At 49.2% G+C, this 16,026-nt stretch overlaps 1 protein-coding gene across 1 annotated transcript in view; it reads right to left on the bottom strand.

Moving 5' to 3' along the window:
- Positions 1 to 13,633, bottom strand: part of PLEKHB2 (pleckstrin homology domain containing B2) — a 50,428-nt gene extending 36,795 nt beyond the window's left edge. Inside the window, exon 1 of the mRNA XM_073625828.1 lies at positions 13,406 to 13,633. The gene's annotated coding sequence lies outside the window, so the exon portion shown is untranslated. The remainder of the gene's footprint in view (positions 1 to 13,405) is intronic.
- Positions 13,634 to 16,026: the final 2,393 nt, after the last annotated feature.

The raw sequence follows: 16,026 nt of genomic DNA, 5'->3' as shown, positions 1-16,026 counted from the left end.
GTATTGATCTTCAGGTAATTCTGCGTCTTCTGCCCAGATCTTCTCGTAAGGATTTTTCCTCTCTGTCCAGCCATTGCACCGCCATCGCGGGCCTCTCAAAAAAATGCACCTCATCCCTGGCTACTACACGAAGACGAGCCGGATAAAGCATAGAATATTGTAATTCCAGAGAGCGGAGTCTCTTTTTAATACCATTGAACTGGGCCCTCTGCTTTTGTACATCAGCCGAGAAGTCTGGAAACAGTGATATTTTGATATTTTCAATCACCAGGGCATCTCCCACGAGTGTGGGCTTTTGATAGAATTATGTCTCTGTCTCTGTAATGAAGCATTTTGAAAAGAAATGCTCTAGGAGGATTGCCTGGGGGCAAGGGCCTAGATGGAACCCTATGCGCCCGCTCCACTGCAAACATGGGGGAGAACGAGTCTTTCCCAAATTTATCCAGCAGCCATTTTTCAATAAAATCGACCGGGTTCCTGCCCTCCATTTTTTCAGGGATGCCAATAGCTCTGACGTTATTTCTGCGTAGCCTGTTTTCTAAATCATCGAGTTTCGCAGCATGTTTAGCTACCATTATTTGTTGAGCATGTGTGTCCCTTTGCATGGGGGCCCAGTCATCTTCTATGATGCTAATACGTCCCTCAATAGCAGAGGTCCGATCCCTTAATTTTTGCATATCCTGACGCAGGAAAGACATCTCTGTCTTCATCCCCTTAACCTCTGATGCAAGTGCCGTGATAGAGAGATTACATGAAGTGACAGCGGAGAAGATATCTCTCAATGTGGGTTCCTGTTCAGGCGAACTCGCGGTTTGGGCCTTGTGTGATCTTTGGGGCATAGGTAAATTACTCACAGTGTCCCAGGGCAGCAGAGCAGCGTGCGGATCCTCCAGGGGAACAGTGTCATCTGCCTCCGATTGCGAGCCGCTTCGGCTCTCCGCTCCATTGCCGTTCGTTTCTGGTAAGTCCCATGCTTCAGACTGAGGGAAAAGCTTCTGCACGGCCTCCCTGTGTTTCGCTGCAGCCGACTTGAATGCCGCGCCGCCATCTTGGACCTCGTGGTCCGGAGCGGAGCGGACTGTAGAGCCGCGTCTGGGGTGTTTAGCAGCCATGCTGGTATATCTCTGTGAGCGGGCGATCGTAGCTGGTGTACCGGGGGGTAGTCTGGTGTAAGGTTCGGTCTGTCAACAAAGATTTGCAGGATTTTTGTGCGGATTTTCGGCGGAGCTCACAAGATGTGCGACTGACTACATCCACTGCCAAGCCACGCCCCCTAAGAGTAACTTTAATGGTATTTTTGTAAATGGGTTAAGGTTCTCAGGGGTTATTTTTTATTACAAAATGGGAATTTATTGAAAAAGATATAGCTAACCCTCTATTAGGACTACCATTTTTATGTATTCCTCTCTTTTGGTGTGGTAACAGCCAGAGCTGACCTGCTATCAAGTCTTACAAAGTGAAGGGATAATATCATAGCTTTATTCAACTTTTAAGCAGCCAAAAAATAAAGTAACGGGGGGTTGGCCCTTCCCTAATCTATCCAAAATGACAAAGACATTTTGGCTAACACACTTTAAGCATCATTATTATATAATATAAATAGTATAAGACATTAAAGACAAAATATGAAGGTGCCAACTGCCCCTGGTGCATATTGTGTAAGCAGGGCTGGTGCAAGGATTTTTGACACCCTAGACGAACGCTCATTTTGCCGCCCCCCCCCCCCCCTTGTCTCCACCCCTGACTCCATCCCCTTTCCCCTGCCTATGTAAACCCCACCTTTTTAATGAAGTGCCCATGATATGCAGCCTCACCAGTGCCCATGATATGCAGCCTCACCAGCACCCATCAAATGCAGCCTCACCAGCGCCCATCAAATGCAGCCTCACCAACGCCCATCAAATGCAGCCTCACTAGCGCCCATCAAATGCAGCCTCACCAGCGCCCATCAAATGCAGCCTCACCAGCGCCCATCAAATGCAGCCTCACCAGCGCCCATCAGATGCAGCCTCACCAGCGCCCATCAAATGCAGCCTCATCAGCGCCCATCAAATGCAGCCTTACCAGTTCCCATCAAATGCAGCCGCCCGGCTGCTCTCCTGACAAGGGGGGGGTCTGCGCTGATTAATTATCAGCGCAGTCCCCCTGAGGATGCCCACCCAGGACCACCAGGGATGCTGACCATGGATGCCCAACCAGGACAACCAGGGATGCCACCCAGGACCACCAGGTATGAACTTTAGACGTGCCAATCAGTGCCCATTGTAGATGCCAATCAGTGCCCAGCAGTAAAGCCTGCCAGTGCCTCCTCGTCAGTGCTGCCTATCAGAGCCAACTATCAGTGACACCCATCAGTGCCACCTATCAGTGCTGTCTATCAGAGCCCATCAGTGCCGCCTATAAGTACCCATCAGTGCCGCCCATCAGTGCCGCCTATCAGTGCCCATCAGTGTTGCCTATTAGTGCCAATCAGTGCCACCTATGAGTGCCCATCAGTGCTGCCTATCAATGCCCATCAGTGCTACATATCAGTGCCCATCAGTGCCGCCTATCAGTGCTCATCAGTAGTGCATATTAGTGCCTCATCATCAGTGCCCATCAGTACCACCTCACCAGTGCCCATTAGTGCTGCCTTATCAGTGCCCGTCAGTGCAGCCTCATCAGCGCCCATCAATGAGGGAGAAAAATTACTTATTTACAACATTTTATAACAAAAACAAAGAAAAACTTTTTTTAAAAAAATTTCAGGCATTTTTTTACTTGTTTAGCAAAAGAAAAAAAACCCCAGTTGTGAGAAAATACCACCAAAAGAAAGCTCTATTTGTGGGAACAAAATGATAAAAATTAAGTTTGGGTACAGTGTAGCATGACCGAGCAATTGTCATTTAAAGTGCGACAGTGCTAAAAGCTGAAAATTGGTCTGGTCAGGAAGGGGGGGAAGTGCCCAGTATGTAAGTGGATAAGGTAAAGAACCTTCCAGTGCCTCGGTGTCTGTTTACCCCCCCCCCCTCTCAAACACTTACCTGAGTCCTATATCGATCCAGCACTGTGCTCGTCTGCAGGACTTCTCCCCCCTCTCTACTCTCTCACAGGCTTGGCTAAAAGCAGGGGGAGCCATTGACTCCTGCTGCTCTCAGCCAAATCCAGTGATGACTGAGCGGGTTGAGCCACACTGTGTGTGTCAATAGATGTACACAGCCTGGCTCGGGAGCAAGCCTGCACGTCTACTTCCTTTGGTAACAAACCCAGAATAGGAGGCGCCTAGAGCTCTGGTGGGAGACCCCAGAGGAGGAGGCGCCTAGAGCTCTGGTGGGAGACCCCAGAAGAGGAGGCGCCTAGAGCTCTGGTGGGGGACCCCAGAAGAGGAGGCGCCTAGAGCTCTGGTGGGGGACCCCAGAAGAGGAGGCGCCTAGAGCTCTGGTGGGGGACCCCAGAAGAGGAGGCGCCTAGAGCTCTGGTGGGAGACCCCAGAAGAGGAGGCGCCTAGAGCGCTGGTGGAGGACCCCAGAAGAGGAGGCGCCTAGAGCTCTGGTGGGAGACCCCAGAAGAGGAGGCGCCTAGAGCTCTGGTGGAGGACCCCAGAAGAGGAGGCGCCTAGAGCTCTGGTGGGAGACCCCAGAAGAGGAGGCGCCTAGAGCTCTGGTGGAGGACCCCAGAAGAGGAGGTGCCTAGAGCTCTGGTGGGGGACCCCAGAAGAGGAGGCGCCTAGAGCTCTGGTGGGAGACCCCAGAAGAGGAGGCGCCTATAGCTCTAGTGGAGGACCCCAGAAGAGGAGGCGCCTATAGCTCTGGTGGAGGACCCCAGAAGAGGAGGCGCCTAGAGCTCTGGTGGAGGACGCCAGAAGAGGAGGCGCCTAGAGCTCTGGTGGGAGACCCCAGAAGAGGAGGCGCCTAGAGCTCTGGTGGAGGACCCCAGAAGAGGAGGCGCCTAGAGCTCTGGTGGGAGACCCCAGAAGAGGAGGCGCCTAGAGCTCTGGTGGAGGACCCCAGAAGAGGAGGTGCCTAGAGCTCTGGTGGGGGACCCCAGAAGAGGAGGCGCCTAGAGCTCTGATGGGAGACCCCAGAAGAGGAGGCGCCTACAGCTCTAGTGGAGGACCCCAGAAGAGGAGGCGCCTATAGCTCTGGTGGAGGACCCCAGAAGAGGAGGCGCCTAGAGCTCTGGTGGAGGACGCCAGAAGAGGAGGCGCCTAGAGCTCTGTTGGGGGACCCCAGAAGAGGAGGCGCCTAGAGCTCTGGTGGGAGAACCCTGAAAGAGGAGGCGCCTAGAGCTCTGGTGGGGGACCCTAGAAGAGGAGGCGCCTAGAGCTCTGGTGGAGGACCCCAGAAGAGGAGGCGCCTAGAGCTCTGGTGGAGGACCCCAGAAGAGGAGGCACCTAGAGCTCTTGTGGGAGACCCCAGAAGAGGAGGTTTGGGGTTGCTCTGTGCAATTCTATTTAGTTTGGGTAAAGTGTAGCATGACCGAGCAATTGTCATTCAAAGTGCGACAGTGCTGAAAGCTGAAAATTGGTCTGGTCAGGAAGGGGGGGAAGTGCCCAGTATTTAAGTGGGTAAGGTAAAGAACCTTCTAGTGCCTCGGTGTCTGTTTACCCCTCCCCCCCTCAAACACTTACCAGAGTCCTATATCGATCCAGCACTGTGCTCGTCTGCAGGACTACTCCCCCCTCTCTACTCTCTCACAGGCTTGGCTAAAAGCAGGGGGAGCCATTGACTCCTGCTGCTCTCAGCCAAATCCAGTGATGACTGAGCGGGTTGAGCCACACTGTGTGTGTCAATAGATGTACACAGCCTGGCTCGGGAGCGAGCCTGCACGTCTACTTCCTTTGGTAACAAACCCAGAATAGGAGGCGCCTAGAGCTCTGGTGGGAGACCCCAGTAGAGGAGGCGCCTAGAGATCTGGTGGGGGACCCCAGAAGAGGAGGCGCCTAGAGCTCTGGTGGGAGACCCCAGAAGAGGAGGCGCCTATAGCTCTGGTGGAGGACCCCAGAAGAGGAGGCGCCTAGAGCTCTGGTGGAGGACCACAGAAGAGGAGGCACCTAGAGCTCTGGTTGGGGACCCCAAAAGAGGAGGCGCCTAGAGCTCTGGTGGGAGACCCCAGAAGAGGAGGCGCCTAGAGCTCTGGTGGGGGACCCTAGAAGAGGAGGCGCCTAGAGCTCTGGTGGAGGACCCCAGAAGAGGAGGCGCCTAGAGCTCTGGTGGAGGACCCCAGAAGAGGAGGTTTGGGGTTGCTCTGTGCAATACCATTTAGTTTGGGTACAGTGTAGCATGACCGAGCAATTGTCATTCAAAGTGCGACAGTGCAGAAAGCTGAAAATTGGTCTGGTCAGGAAGGGGGGGAAGTGCCCAGTATTTAAGTGGGTAAGGTAAAGAACCTTCCAGTGCCTCGGTGTCTGTTTACCCCCCCCCCTCTCAAACACTTACCTGAGTCCTATATCGATCCAGCACTGTACTCGCTGAAGGACTTCTCCCCCCTCTCTACTCTCTCACAGGCTTGGCTAAAAGCAGGGGGAGCCATTGACTCCTGCTGCTCTCAGCCAAATCCAGTGATGACTGAGCGGGTTGAGCCACACTGTGTGTGTCAATAGATGTACACAGCCTGGCTCGGGAGCGAGCCTGCACGTCTACTTCCTTTGGTAACAAACCCAGAATAGGAGGCGCCTAGAGCTCTGGTGGGAGACCCCAGTAGAGGAGGCGCCTAGAGATCTGGTGGGGGACCCCAGAAGAGGAGACGCCTAGAGCTTTGGTGGGGGACCCCAGAAGAGGAGGCGCCTAGAGCTCTGCTGGGGGACCCCAGAAGAGGAGGCGCCTAGAGCTCTGGTGGGGGACCCCAGAAGAGGAGGCGCCTAGAGCTCTGGTAGGAGACCCCAGAAGAGGAGGCGCCTAGAGCGCTGGTGGAGGACCCCAGAAGAGGAGGCGCCTAGAGCTCTGGTGGGAGACCCCAGAAGAGGAGGCGCCTAGAGCTCTGGTGGAGGACCCCAGAAGAGGAGGCGCCTAGAGCTCTGGTGGGAGACCCCAGAAGAGGAGGCGCCTAGAGCTCTGGTGGAGGACTCCAGAAGAGGAGGTGCCTAGAGCTCTGGTGGGGGACCCTAGAAGAGGAGGCGCCTAGAGCTCTGGTGGGAGACCCCAGAAGAGGAGGCGCCTATAGCTCTAGTGGAGGACCCCAGAAGAGGAGGCGCCTATAGCTCTGGTGGAGGACCCCAGAAGAGGAGGCGCCTAGAGCTCTGGTGGAGGACCCCAGAAGAGGAGGCCCCTAGAGCTCTGGTGGGGGACCCCAGAAGAGGAGGCGCCTAGAGCTCTGGTGGGAGACCCCAGAAAAGGAGGCGCCTAGAGCTCTGGTGGGGGACCCTAGAAGAGGAGGCGCCTAGAGCTCTGGTGGAGGACCCCAGAAGAGGAGGCGCCTAGAGCTCTGGTGGAGGACCCCAGAAGAGGAGGCGCCTAGAGCTCTGGTGGAGGACCCCAGAAGAGGAGGCGCCTAGATCTCTGGTGGAGGACCCCAGAAGAGGAGGCCCCTAGAGCTCTTGTGGGGGACCCCAGAAGAGGAGGTTTGGGGTTGCTCTGTGCAATACCATTTTTTGGCATGTTTTTTATTTTAGGAAAAAAATGTACTATACAACCACCTTAAGACTGGGGACAGTACATTCATATAACTAACTGTAGACACATGTATCCATGTACAAATATTATATACCTATCTACATTATTTTCTTTGATAAAAAAAATTTCTATACTAAATAAACATTCCTCATTATATCAGCACTGCTACTTTATATGAGAACTAACTTGCACCAGGAATAATAAACAGCAAACTGATAAATGTCACATGATTCTTTTCGAAACTTCCTGATGTCACCCAGAAGGAAGAAAATGTCCTTCTGTATTTACACAAGATATCAGTAATGTACAAGCGGCTGGAGGTTATAATAAATCCTGACAAATATTACAACCTAAAATGAGGAAAATACTAAAGACAAATAGCCAGGGAGTAATATACAGTGGAATACAGGCGTCTGATTAGAGATTCCAAGTTAGCCGCCCTTCAAGTGAACGCTGTGAAAGCTTCCACAATCAGCCCTCTGTTCTATACACTGGCTGACTGGTGGGCTGAGCTCATCTAATCCTCACATTCTCACCAACAAAACATACTCTATATAGTAATGGCACCATAAAAGAAATAGAAAATGAACATGGGGAACACTCTACCAAAATGAATGTATAGAAACATTGAGGATCAAATCTATGTACACTATATTACCAAAAGTATTGTGATGCCTACCTTTACCCGCACATGAACTTTAAAGCGGAGTTCCAGCTAGACCCACAAAAAGTGTAGCTGCTGACTTTTAATAAACACACACTTCACACGGTCCAGCCATGCGGCCGCCCGAAGCCTCAGTTTTCTCCCCGCCTGTCCACGGCGCCGGCATTGCAAGTGCGGGCACCCAGCAGTGACAGCTTGCGACTTTACAGCCGGGTGCGCGCGAGTCGCGCTGCGCATCCTGAGTGGCCGTGCAATCTTCTAGGACCTGTGACGGTGGCGCGGGCGGAAGTGGGACCTGGGTACCTGTCAAAAATAGGTACCCGCTCCCCCCACAAAAAAAAAATGACATGCCAAATGTGGCATGTCAGGGTGTCTGGATACCTTAAAGCGGAAGTTTCACTTTTGGGTGGAACTCCGCATTAATGTTATCCCAGTCTTAGTCCGTAGGGTTCAATATTGAGTTGGCCCACACTTTGCAGCTATAACAGCTTCAACTCTTCTGAGAAGGCTGTCCACAAGGTTTAGGAGTGTGTCTATGGGAATGTTTGACCATTCTTCCAGAAGCACATTTGGGAGGTCAGGCACTGATGTGGACGAGAAGGCCTGGCTCTCAGTCTCTGCTCTAATTCACCCCAAAGGTTTTCTATTGGGTTGAGGTCAGGACTCTGTGCAGACCAGTCAAGTTCCTCAAACCCAAACTCGCTCATCCATGTCTTTATGGACCTTGCTTTGTGCACTGGTCCAAATCATTTGGTGGAGGGGGGATTATGTTGTGGGGTTGTTTTTCAGGGGTTGGGATTGGCCCCTTAGTTCCAGTGAAGGGAACTCTTAAGGTGTCAGCATACCATTTTGGACAATTTCATGCTCCCAACTTTGTGGGAACAGTTTAGAGATGGCCCCTTCCTGTTCCAACATGACTGTTGCACAAAGTGCACAAAGCAAGGTCCATAAAGATATGGATGAGTGAGTTTGGGGTGGAGGAACTTGACTGGCCTGCACAGAGTCCTGACCTCAACACGAAAGAACACCTTTGGGATGAATTAGAGCGGAGACTGTGAGCCAGGCCTTCTCGTCCAACATCAGTACCCGACCTCACAAATGTGCTTCTGGAAGAATGGTCAAACATTCCCATAGACACACTCCTAAACCTTGTGGACAGCCTTCCCAGAAGAGTTGAAGCTGTTATAGCTCAAAGGGTGGACCAACTCAATATTGAACCCTACAGACTAAGACTGGGATGCTGTTAAAGTTCATGTGTGTGTAAAAGCAGGTGTCCCGATACTTTTGGTAATATAGTATGTGTATAGCGCCCCACTTTATTAATTTGATATAATCAGAAACAGGGGTGTAGCTATAGGGGTCTCGGTGGTCTCAATTGTGACCCGACCCCAAGCTCCAGGGGGCCCATGTGGCTCCCCTGTGCCAAAATATATAGTACCCTGGACAGTGCGAGAGAGCATCAGAGGGGGTATGGTGGGAGGTGGAGAGTGAGATATGATGTTGTGGGTGGTAGTGCGGGAGAGGAGCAGACAGCAGCCCCCCCTGTCCCCCCCAGACAGTGACAGGATGGCGGGTGCAAATATGAGCCAGACTGGTATGTTAATTGTAACTCAGTGCCATGTCCCTGAGCCTGCTTTGCCCTTCTGTCCCTGAGCCATATACCAATCAGTGGGAGGGGGAAAGAGGACCTGTCATGGGGGAGGGGCTTAAAAGACTGGTAACCCCGCCCCCCGTCCCTGAGCCCTTCATGGTTTCTTGCACCGGGGCCCTGAAGGTTCTAGTTTCACCTCTGATCAGAGAATTGTGTTCTTTCACTTCACATCAAAAGAAGAAATCTACTCAGTACTATTTAGATCTAAACCTGCCCCATAAGGTAACGCAAATGTCATTTCAGAAAACAGCAACCTACTGTGAGGGCAATACACCATTTATAGGAGCGCCTTCGGCTCTACAGGCTCATTCTCATGGGCAGCAGCCCTTGATGCCCCTCTGTCATGTAGATCTGCCTCGCAGATGCTGATTTGCTGTCGTTTTTCAGAGATTGTTTGACAGGCGGTGAGGAGGCGTTATGTCATCTATCCACCACGTGTTTTAATCCTGTGTGCAGACCCCTATGCCCCCATGCCACAACCACATGCACTGCAGGAAAGTTGCAGCGCGGCTCCATTCACCTGAATGGGTTGTGTTTGGCGGCACTACTGCTTGTGAACTTGACATGGGGTTCAACTTTGATGGTATGTGTATAGCCCTGAGCATCTGCAGGCCCTTGTTTAAGTGGGCGTTCAGACCACCGCTAACCGACTTGATTTTACTGCCCCCTAGCTTCATCTAGTCCTATAATGGCCCTTTTACACTGCATATGCGTCTTTACCATCATTTTGCTGTGTTCCAGAGGCATTTCCTGTGCGTTTTTGTGTTGCCTGCACCTGTGAAAAATGGACATGTGACTCAAAAATGCACCAAAAACTGAAACGTAGTGCGTTTTTACTACGATTTTCATATGTTTTCCATTCATTTCAATTTGCAGATGTGGCAGCAAGGGTTTTTCAAAACACACCACACCCGTAACGCAGTGGTGTGAAAAGTCCCATAGGATTTAAAGGGAAACATTTTTCTTGCGTTTTTAATGGAAGGTAAAAACGCAAGAAAAGCATATGAGCGTGAAAGGGACATATAGATACATTTATTAAGTGGGATATCTGCCCACTCCTCTTTAACTTGTAGCTCAGCAGATCTGAACTAGGAAAAAATTGTATGAATTTTTTGACTACAGGTACTAATATAGCATTGACAATATGCCCTAAAGGAGCTTCCAATCTAAGGTCACTACCTCACATGCATACTAAGGACAATTTAAACAACACTTAACCTAGCAGCACGTCTTAAGAGCATGGGAGGAAACCCCACACAAACTTCATGCTGACAATGTCCTGGTTGGGACTTGAACCAAGAACCTTACTGCTGCAAAGCAGAAGTGCTAACCACTAAGCTATTGTGCTATGATGATTTCATAAGAGCTTCTTTTTTCTCTCTATAAACAATGTGATTCCTATCACATGGTGGGCAGGATGGAATAAACAATTCCTGGACTGCAAATTAGTTTCTCTTGTGTACAAGGAGATAATAGTAATGGCTGCTGTTAGTCATTTCAGCTGCTCCTCAGTCTATAATAATCTGCTGAACACTTGATGTTTGTTTAAAACTAAAATTTTATCTGCCTACATTTTGTCTCCCCTGGTTCTACTTCCCCTTCATCAACATTCTGACTACATGTTTAAATAAAACCTTTCCATTTTCATTGCATACCTTATTTTAGACACAGGACACAGTGATGTCATCATTTGGCTCTCTGTGCTTCTCTGCGCAATGCAGGCAGATCAAGGCCTTCTCCCCATCTGATTTAACCTTATAAATGGCGCACTGCCGCGCCACGATCATGTGCATTGTACGCAGTTGTCCGGGGGTTGTGGTGTGAAGTGAACCCCATAGACCTGCATTAGTTACCCGCTGAAAGTAACATGCTATTTAATGTCTGCTGTGGCCGCAGCAGCTGAGACATGTCTACAGCCATTAGCAGCTGCATGTCAGTATTAAGTGGGAGGTCAGGGGGTAGCAAAACCACAGCTCAACCACCTGGTTTCACTGCCCCCCCCCCCCCCCCCCCAGCCACACATGTGAACGAAGCCTAAGTCATAAACTCAGAACCAATCATTCCAGTACCACTTATATAGAGTGTATGACGTGGATCAAGAAACCTCATAAGGTAAATTTACATATTTAGGGATGCAGGATGGAATTAGGGTGCATTAGGGTGTGCACCCCAAAAGCTCAAACACGCATGCCTTTCTCTGCAGCCTCAGCTGTACGGGGCAGTCAATGAATGGTAAGCGCTCTGTGCTGAGTGGCTTCCTGTTCACTCACAAACTGAAGCGTAGTAAACACAGTTTACTATGCTTCAGCCATGAATAGACACAGTGTGCAAGTGTGTTCAATCAATAAAGGAAGGGGCCTTTAAATTACATATTTACTAGTCCCTTTCCCTGCTCTCTGTTCTGAAACATCTCCCACAGCAGCCGGGGGGAGAGGAGAGGAGAGGAGAGGAGGGAAGCCAGCAGCACTGTGGGGCTAACAAGGGGGTAAGCCCAGGCAGTAGGGGGAATCGGCACTGCACATAGTGATTAGGGTGTCAATGCCTGTGGATGGGAGGCACAGTGACATCACAATCTCCACTTTATCCAATCAGAGAACACTCTGCATTTACTGAGAAATACAAAGTGTTCCCTGAATGGCACCCATGCTGAGCAAGCAACCTCTTGTGTTCAGCAAGCAGCAGGGCAGCTGCAACATGGGACCCAGAAACAACTGGAGTTCATGATAGTAGTGTTGTTTATCACAGTTACTGACATATAATCACACACACATAGGTTGCATAGCTCCCAACTGTCCCTGATTTCGAGGGACTGTCCCTGATTTGGAGCAATGTCCCTCTGTCCCTCTTTCCTCCTCATTTGTCCCTCATTTTGGTCTGTTCTATATAGTTGTATATAAAATGCACTTTACATCTATCAAAAAGTTATTTCCAGCGCTAAATCTTTCATCTGATTTCTAAATTTCTGCATTTGTAAATTCCAAAAGCCAATATAAAGGAATAGTAGTGGTAAAAAAAGCACTTGTGGGTTTAACCTTTTTTGTACAATTCTCCTTTAAGGGGGCGTGGCAAGGGGTGTGTCCTATGCCTACATACTTTTGCTGATAGGTGTCCCTCATTCCCATCTCAAAATGTTGGAAGGTATGAGGTTGGACTTGAGGGACTTTTTTCAACCCCACCTACTATGTAACAAAGTTATTTCCAGCCTCCACAGGGATCCCACAGGTATGACACATAGTACATAACTTCATTGGTCCAACATATGTAAAATGGCAAATATGCTGTTGGGGAGGGTCACAGGAGTGCATCTACTTTTGTTCTGCTGTGGCCCACTATCTGCTGAGGTGGCATAGACATTCCAGGCTCTGGAAGGATCCTGACAAAATTGTTGAGCTCCACAGAGCTGCCTGATTGACAGCTGGCTCTTTTTAGCGCGTAGCTGTAAACCAGAGCCAGCTACGTTTGCCCCCTTCACAATGAGTGCTCTAGTGAGCACTGGTGGGGCAGAGTGGAGAGCGGTGACTTACAGTCAGACTCCTTTCACACTGGGGCACCTTGCAAAGTGCCCTGAAAGAGCCGCTCCTCACACTCCAGTGTGAAACCCCGAGGGCTTTCACACTGGAGCGATGCGCTGGCAGGATGGTAAAAAAAAGTCCTGCTAGCAGCATCTTTGGATTGAAATGAATGGGGCAGCGTAGCTATACCGCCGGCAAAGTGCTGCTGTAGCAGCGCTTTGTGGTGGTTTTAACCCTTTCTCCACTAGCAGGGGGGTAAAACCTCCCCACTAGCGGGCGAATACCACTGCTAAAACGGCGGTAAAGCGGCGCAAAAAATACCCGCACCGCCCCAGTGTGAAAGGGCCCAGTATGAAAGGGTCTGCTCTCTGCTTTGAGCAGACCGAGAACTGAGTGATCAATCTTCATGTGATTACTCAGTTCTTGGGCTTAGAGCTGACGCAGAACAGCTACAACATAGAAGTGAGTATATAGATTATTGTTTTCTTTTAAACCCACACTTCTCCTTTAAGACTTTACAAAGAACAATGGCCATGTGGGAGTGCAGTAAACTATATGGGTTGCTCCTTACAATGCTATAATGAATAAAAGTGTTGGGGCTTTAGTATTACATACAATAAGCAATACTGTTCAATAAGCATGCACAACCTGCAGACATCATCTAAAAACTTTGTGCTGTTATAGATTATTGAACGGTGATTTGTGATTGGTTGGTGACCTATTTAGAACAAGGCAAAAAAAATTAAACAGCAAATGTCAAACTATGCAGAAGGGATACTGGAATTAACAATAATGACAGTGATTTTTTAATAAAACCTAAATCAAATGTTTCTTTTTAAGACAGGTCAGGAAAGTGTGAAATGCAGAAGCATTGATCAGTTGACGTGTCTCTATTTAGTGTCAGTAGCTGCCCATGTTAACTATGTCCTTGTTATAATAAACCTATAATGTGACTTTATGCATTACTGCAGATGAGACAGTGACTTACCTGTTGTAGTTCTGTCCCCCTAAGCAGGTGACGATGGCTGTATAACTTCTTGTCTGTCTCCCTTCGTCTCTCCAGCAAGTTCTTCAGGGCACCACCTTCCCTCCTGACTTCAGTCTTATGACGGCTGTTTACATGCAGCTGTTCTCCAATCTTCCAGCCTACAGGGCTGCTGGGATCTGTGGTTTCACAGACTTCCCTTTGTAAAACGAGGAGAGGAAAATGCAACGGTCATCAGAAACTGAATTCTATCAATGTTCTCTGGCAGTAAAGCTAAACTCAGTGCTGGACAACAGATCAGCCGCCATATAAAGCTGAATTATAATAGAGTATTTACAAAATCCTTTTCAATAAGTTTTTATAAGACTTTGTTATTTTGGATACAAATCAAGACCATCTCAGTTTCATCAGCGGACATCATAAGTCTATAACTTCACAAAGTTAAAGTTGGACATTTGTACAAAATTATATATAAACTCTATTTATTCCCGTATTTTGGGTTTGCAGTTGTTTTGTTCACAAAAATAAAGTGCAATTTTCCTAAACAGTAATCTATTTCTCATTTTTGACTAAGAAACTTTGTATAGTCCAGTAATCAAATGCAGTGGCGGCCTGTCCATTAGGGGCCACCCCACTTATCCATGTGTCCGGCCCCCTGATCTACATGCAGGGCGCCGGACCATGGATTCCAATGGGGGGGTGTTTTTTTGAAGCACATGATTGGAGCCAGAGGCTCTAATAGGCTTCAAAAACAGGGTGGGCTTGGGGCGCAGGGCACTGCCCCCCGAGCCCACCCAGTTGTGTGATAATAGCAAATGAATATTCGCTATTCTCATACTTATTCTCCTCCCAGCCAATCAGGAAGCGGGTCGTGAGACTCATTTCCTGATTGGCCAAATGGAGAAGCAATTTTATTGGCCAAGGGGGAGGAGGAGGAGGGAGGAGACCAGCGGCCGGGTGAGAAGCAGAACACCAATGGACCCACCAGCTGCCACTCCAGGGAAGGCTCACCATCCAGCTCAGCCATCCAGCACTCCCCGGCTCGAGGAGGGGATGGGCAGGACAGAGGTAAGGAGGCCGTCCGTCTGTGGCAGGGGGGTCTGTATATTGTGTTCCCGGTGTTCGTGCCCCAGGGGGGGGGGTGGTGTTGGTTTGCCACCACCCCCCAAATTATCGAGCACCAGCCGCCACTGATCAAATGTTCTTACCAGAAGGACAAGGTGTGCTATATGCCTACATCTACATGGCGTTTACAATACACCTGTGTTATGCTGTTATGCCCATAGGTGTGCACAGCCTAGTGCATTAAGATGTGCACTCCAAAGCTCCAACACAGGGTAACGATCACTCACTGTGTTCATTCAGAGTGGGAAGGGGCTGGTAAATTACATATTTACAGGCCCCCCCCCCACCCCCCCATGTGTGCCTGCAGCTGCAGCTGGTGGGAGAGAGAAGAGGGAAGCTGGCAGCACTGCAGGGGGGGAGAGCCAGGGCATTAGGAGGAATTTGCGCTGCACAGAGTGATTAGGGTGTGCCTAGGCACACCCTGTGGCATGCCTATGGTTATGCCTTTGATGATCCTGTTATCTGCCTTACCAAACATGTTATGATATACGGGAGACCTGTTTTTGTCTTAGGCTCGGTTCACACTAGTGCAGGCCATGCGGCCCACATTTGCTTGGGCACAGCAGCCCATTTATTTGAATGGGATGCTTTGCCAGGTGAAGCGCACAAAAAAGGTGCATGCACCTTTTTAAAAAACCGTCCGCACCTGCGATCACGTTGAGGGCAGAGATGCATGGGGGTGCCATTCAGAATGAATAGCAGCCCTGTCAGTCCTTATCATGACCGGCATTCATATGTTTTGATCATATGAGAAACAGATGGGTAACACTTGGTGAGTAAAAAGTCCAGAAAACAGATGGTGGTCCTAGTGATTAATAAATTAGCGTGCACTATACACCAAGATCCACACTGTGTGTGTCACACTTCCTTAGGGGTTCAAACTCACCAGCAATATGTATATCACAAGCTTTGATATACTCAAAGAGCTGTCATCCAAACGATAAACATCAATAAGCATATAAGATGGTAATGACATTCTGAATGGCAGCCCTGTGCATCTTGCACTCTTTGATACTTATAGTTGATATTTAAAAATTAATTGTGGTTTACTGATCTCCTGGACCACAGGATCTGACACATACTATCAAGTGATTGGTGTTATGTGATCACAATTTAGTGTAGTCTCTCCACTGTGTGAATTCCCCCTATGGGATAGGGGTCTTCCTTTGGATGATGATTCTAGTGTTATATTATGTATTGGTGTATGCTTAAGAACCAGTGTTGGGAGTTGCAGCATTTTGATTCCATTCACATGTACTCCTGAAAAAGAATATGCGAAACGCGTCAAGTTTGCATGTGGGATTTCTTGAATCTTTTTCATCCCTAATGAACCAAAAATAGACATTTTTTTTTTGATTTTCGGTATTTTCTGCCTGTGTAATTTTAAGCTAAATAGATTTTTTTATTGTATGCCAGTGTTGTCGATTTTTCTATATGTCTACACACAATTCATGACTACCCTTGTCTTTGCTTATTTGTTCAGTCCAGATATGGCAAAA

Source organism: Aquarana catesbeiana, linkage group LG04, assembly GCF_042186555.1.
Source record: "Aquarana catesbeiana isolate 2022-GZ linkage group LG04, ASM4218655v1, whole genome shotgun sequence".
In the NCBI taxonomy this organism is placed as follows: Eukaryota; Metazoa; Chordata; class Amphibia; order Anura; family Ranidae; genus Aquarana; species Aquarana catesbeiana.
This window is presented reverse-complemented; position numbering and strand designations above follow the sequence as displayed.